Here is a 6,000-nt window from a genome sequence, read left to right on the forward strand (position 1 = left end):
ACCAGATTCTACACGTACACACACATTCTATCACATCAATTTTCGCCAAAGCCATCTATCTTTTATAGATTTTACAAAAACATTTTGTTAAGGTGGTGTGGGGGATAATCATGAAAAGATGTCCCATAGTGATCAGCCAGCATACTTAGATTTTTCTCCTTCTCACATCTCCTTTTCTCTTTCCGATTCTTCAAAGGCACTTTAATTATTTCCTTCTTTTATTGTTTAAGACTTTATTGAATTTGTTACAATACTGTTTGTTTTATGTTTTGGTTTTTTGGCCACAAGGCACGTGGGATCTTGGTTCCCTGACCAGGGACTGAACCCGCATCCCCTGCATTGGAAGGCGAAGTCTTAACCACTGGACTGCCAGGTCAGTCCCTTCTATTGTTAATCCATTAAAAACAAAAAAAAGTAGTGGTTCTCAAACTTTAGCATTACCGCAATCACCTAGAGAACTTGTTAAAATACATATTTTTAAGGTCTGAGAATTTTATATTTTAACAAGTTCCCGAGCATGCTGATGGTACTAGTCTGATGACCCCACTCCAATACTATGGCTTTAAGGTATAACACAACTCATCTCTGAAGACCGTTTTCACCTTTTGGTGACTTCATTTCTCTATTGATGTCCCAGCACAGGTATAGACGGATGATTTCGGAAAGACAGTGCCAGTAACTCTGGGAAAGAATATCTCTCACTAGACTGGATTTGTACTCTGCCTTGGCCATCCTGAAAATGTTGTGTCAGGGTATGGTCCTCCATTGAGTCGAACCAAAGAAACTCAAAACTAAATTACAACATATTCCTTGATTCAGTTAGTTAAATGAGAATCAAGGGAAGATAGAGACCAGAAATCATTACATGATTTTAAATATTAGTCTGCTACTTGATAACACTGACAAGTATTTCACATAACTCTTACATGCAGTAGGAAAAAAATAAAACCTCAGCCTGAAAGCAAGTTTTGAACATTAAAGAGATGATAAAATTCACCAAAAAGTGTAACAAGTGACCCTTTGATTTATTGCATTTCACTTGACAAGTATTTATTAATTCCTCATGCATGCAAAACCCTCTGTTGTCCCAGAATAAATATAATATTTAGGGGAAGGAAACAAACATATGCACAGAAAATAAATGAGAAGTGAACAAATTAATGACCAAAAGGAAAATCATTGCATCTATGTGGAGTAAGCAAACAGCTGACCTCAAGGTACATAGCTAAACATTGATTCTATAGTTTGTACATCATTTAAATGTTTGGTTGGTAATGTTTTTGGGATGCAAGAGTAACCATGTAGAGAAGCATCGACTTAGGGTACACTGGTCTCTAACAGCCTGAGTTGGCTGCCAGTGTCTACCTACAAGAAACAGAACACCCAGCCAGCAACAGAGCATATAAAGAAGGTCTTATCTTTTTACAAGCTATCTTGAGGAGGTGGTCTGGTGTGGGTTCCAATCTCATTGCCAAAGTCTCCATGAGTTTTTGTCTTTGTTTTGTTTTAGATTTTCCCTTTTAGTTTTGAAATGGCAAATGCAAGCTCCTCCAGCCTCTTTTTTTCACATTTAGGTTTGGAAGAAAGGAGGAGGGAAGATTCTAATTAAGCTTGTCCTTTGTTTCCTTCTGGGAAAGCTTGAAAACACAACCTTTCCCAGAACAGCCTAGCAGAATTTAATTTACATATTTTTAGCCATTACGTGGCCAATCTCTAGTTGCAAGGAAAGATGAAAATGTATTTAGCTAAGCGCGTTCCCATCCCACCTAGGGCTTCCCAGATGGCTCAGTGATAAAGGAATCTACTTTCCAGTGTAGGAGAGGCCTGGTTGATCCCTGGGTAGGTAGGGAAAATCCCCTGGAGAAGGAAATGGCAACCCACTCTCCAATATTCTTGCCTGGAGAATCCCATGGACAGAGAAACCTGGCAGACTACAGTCCATGGGGTCACAAGGAGTCAGACACCACTGAGAACGTATGCTCCATTCCCACAGCTAACAACATCAGGCTTCTATGACTAGGGGAAAAAGGACAAATAACAAATATTGGCCCCAGAAAGGAAGCCATTTATTACTGTCAGGAGGACACTGCCTTCCTCTGCCTGATCTGCTCTCCTATCAGAATTAACATTTGATAACATGGAGAATATAGTCAAAATCTCAAGCTCTAGCATCCTCCAGCTGTATGGTCTAATCCTGGCTTGTGTGCGTGTACGCATCCATGCTCAGTCATGTCATCCTGTTTGTGACCCTACGGACTAGAGCCCACCAGGTTCCTGGTTTAGGCACTCGTAAACTGTGTGACCTTGAACAAGTTACTTGCCTGATCTGAGCTTACATTTTTTTCCACCTTCTTCCCCAGGGTATTGGTGATTTTAAATGAGGCTCTTTACATAGCCCCCTTCTGTTGGGGCCTAGCCTTCAGTGAGTGCTCAATAATTTAGAGACTTGGAGCTTTAGTTGCTGAGATCTGTCCCAGGGAAGCAAAAGGATGAATCTCTTCAGAATGGCTGCAGAAAAAGATTATGGTGGGATGGAGGGAGTAAGTGATAGGCTAAGGCATAGCTCATTACAGCTTCTCAAATCATTAGTTGTGTATATAAGCAAATTCTTTCCAGTCTACTTTTAGCCTGGTGCTGGTCACACTGCTAACTTTAACAGACCTGAGTGTTTATGTGAGCCAATGATAATGAACTGTATAACTCGGGAAACAGTAGAAAAGATTTAGCACACTATTGTAATGCGTGTACTGTGAACTGTTGGCTTTTTTCTTTCTCTGAATTGTGTTCTCTTCCTTGTGAAATACAGAAGGCAAGTTTCTAGGTAATTAGCAACAACTTTAACCTCCGGATTCAACTCACTTACTTGACAGTAGAATCCACGTTATGATTTTGCTTGATGTTATGAAAAAATAAATGCTGTGTGTATCTTGGTAGTAGTCTGGTAATGTAGACTGATCTGTGCCAAGGGCCACGGTAAGATGGCAGCGTGGTTACTGTGGACTAGCTAGTCATGTGAAGTGATGGGAGCTGAAGTACCTGCAACAGACTGAAATGAAATGACTGGCAGGAAAGATGAGAGTCAGGGAAGGAATAGAGTTCACTGCTGAGGCCCAGAGTTGGGTACCAAAGAGGACAAAATAAAAGCATGTGGAGTGGGCAGGATGGGACTCAGGGGATCCATCTCAAGTACATGCCACAGTGGCCTTGGGTGACCATGATGACACCAGGTGCCGCGGAACTGCATCATGACCACAGCAGTCATGAGCTCTTTTGTCCTTTGTTGAGGGTCTCCATTGCTAAGAGAAAAAAAAAAAAAAATGACTCTCCTTCCCACATCATCCCCCCAAACTCATCTTTATGAGCCCAACCTCCTTTTCCCTTTCATCGATTGCATACCAACTCCCATTTTACAGGTGAGGAAACAGAGGGCCAAAGGTGTTCTATGATAGTCAAAACCTAAATATCACCTAATTTCTACAGAAGGATAAAGACAGAAAATTTGCAAATTGTATCCAAGTGTAGGTTTATAATCTCAAATCTATTTAACAAGATTTTTGTCACTCTTTGGAAAGGTGACAACAGGGAAAATATCTGATGTTCTTGCTTTTCTTTCTTTTTAAAAATGTATATTTATTTGGCCACGGCACATAGGATCTTAGTTGCATCATGTGAGATCTTTTGTTGCAGCATGCAGACTCTCTAGTTGTGGCACTCCGGTTCCAGAGCGTGCAGGCTCAGTAGTTGTGACACGTGGGCTTAGTTGCTCTAAGGCATGTGGGATTTGAGTTTCGGGACTAGTGCTTGAACCGCATCCTCTACCTTGCAAGGTGGACTTTTAATCACTGGACCACCAGGGAAGTCCCTGGTTCTTGCTTTTCTGATGTCTTGAGCCACAGTGATATTAATATCCATATGACTGGATATAAAAATTTACCCTAAGAGAAAAAAAAAGCAGGGAAAAAATTAACCTTATTGGCTTACTGCTCCCTGCTATTTATTAAAAAAGACTACTGATCATGAAGGCAAGAAAGAACAGAAAGTGGAAATTAATGAATGTACACACAAGAAGAAGTTAAGGACCTGAAGTATAATTTGTTTTCATATCATCATGTAATAAAATGTTTTATAAGTGCTGCTGCTAAAACTATGCATTCCCATGCTTGTGTGTAAATGTCAAAAATCTGCTTTTATAATTCACTCAGGTAGCTGATTATGGGACTGGATTAATAACATGCATTGACAATCTTTTTGATGTGGTATCTCTTAATTTTTTATTGCCAAGAAAGTATATCAACACCAGAATTCATGCCTGTGAAATTTACACCATTTTTTAGCTGTTGTGATTTATGATTTGATTGTTTGTGTGTCTGGCTTAAGTTGTGAGACCAATGGCTAGGATCTTGTTCTCTAGCTGTCTTGCCTCATGCTAAGCATACTGCTGGCTCTGAGCAAATAATAAATTATTTCAGTCGTAAGCCCCAGGATTCTTGTCTAGACAGTCTTCCATGTGGTTGTTCTAGTTTCTATATTTTCATCAATAATAGCAGAATTAATTTTGAGATTTATATGGATATATTTGTTTAAAATCACAGCTTCTCAAAATAACCAAATGGGAACCATTCTGGGAATCATATTTTATAATAAAGAATATTTTAGAAATACTCTACTTGGTTTAAGGGTTTTGAAAGTCAATTTCACACCAACTACCTTTTAACAAAGAGTGTCTTCATGGTATAGTTATCAGGGAATAAGCAGTTGCTATCTCTCCCTATTGATTTTGTTTAATGATTCACGCCTGGGATACCCTCAAGTATTGGAACTTCTGTTGTTTAAGTGAGAATCTAGTTTTGTTAAAGGTCATGTTGATCAATTTCACACAATATTTGGAATTTAGAATTATTATACCTAAAGGTAGGATAGTCTGCTGTTAATAACTTCTTTATTCTTCCTATATGTTGAAGGATATTTAAGAACTATAAGATATAAAGGTATCATCACTAGACTGAGCTATCATGTATATCTGTGATCGTCAGACATGGCAACTTTCAATGGAACAGATGATGTGTGTCATATTAAGTGTATTGCCAACCCGCTTAAAGATGATCTAACACAGCAAAATGCAGATCATTAGAATTCAGCTGGTGTTCTTAGTCATCTTCTGGGTCCCTGCCTCATTTCTTGTCATTTTTCCTTGTCTTTTTAAAATGAATTATGTGGCTTTTAAAACAGGAATATATTGAAACAATTTGAAACTAATTCTGTGAAATATATTTTAATTAGTTCAGTTCTTTAGAAAACCTGGGTAACAGTCCTCTGTAGCTCCTATTGCTTTCAGCAGTGATTTTCAATTAAGATGTTGCTGGAATCCTCAATATATAAATGACATCATTTTACTCAAAGAGGCCTGGCCTGAAGGGCCATCTACTGGGTCTCCTCTTGGATTCCACAGAGTGGAGTGGTTTGGGGAACTACTGGTTTCTTTTGAAAACAGCTGGCCCCTTGGTTGAAGTCTCAACTTTTTCAATATCTAGTCCCTGAATATCTGTATTGTGTTGTGCTTAGTTGCTCAGTTGTGTCTGACTCTGTGACCCCATGGACTGTAGACTGTCAGGCCCCTCTATCCATAGGGATTCTTCAGGCAAGAATACTGGAGTGGGTTGCCATGCCCTCCTCCAGGGGATCTTCCCAGTCGAGGGATCGAACCCAGGTCTCCTGCATTGCAGGCGAATTCTTTGTGGTCTGAGCCATCAGGAAAGACCGAGAATACTGGAATGGGTAGTCTATCCCTTCTCCATGGGATCTACCTGACCCAGGTCTCCTGAATTGCAGGCAGATTCTTTACTAGCTGAACTATCAGGGAAGCCCCCCCCCAATTACCTAATTAATCTCATTTACTACTTTCCCCTTGTTGTTTTTATGCTTAAGCATTTAATGTAATTCACTTGCACAAACTATTCTTACAGACTAGAGTGCTGCCCCCTTTTCCTCGCTCTCAATTTT

The sequence above is a fragment of the Oryx dammah genome, unplaced genomic scaffold (genome assembly GCF_014754425.2).
Source record: "Oryx dammah isolate SB20612 unplaced genomic scaffold, SCBI_Odam_1.1 HiC_scaffold_29, whole genome shotgun sequence".
Lineage (NCBI taxonomy): Eukaryota > Metazoa > Chordata > Mammalia > Artiodactyla > Bovidae > Oryx > Oryx dammah.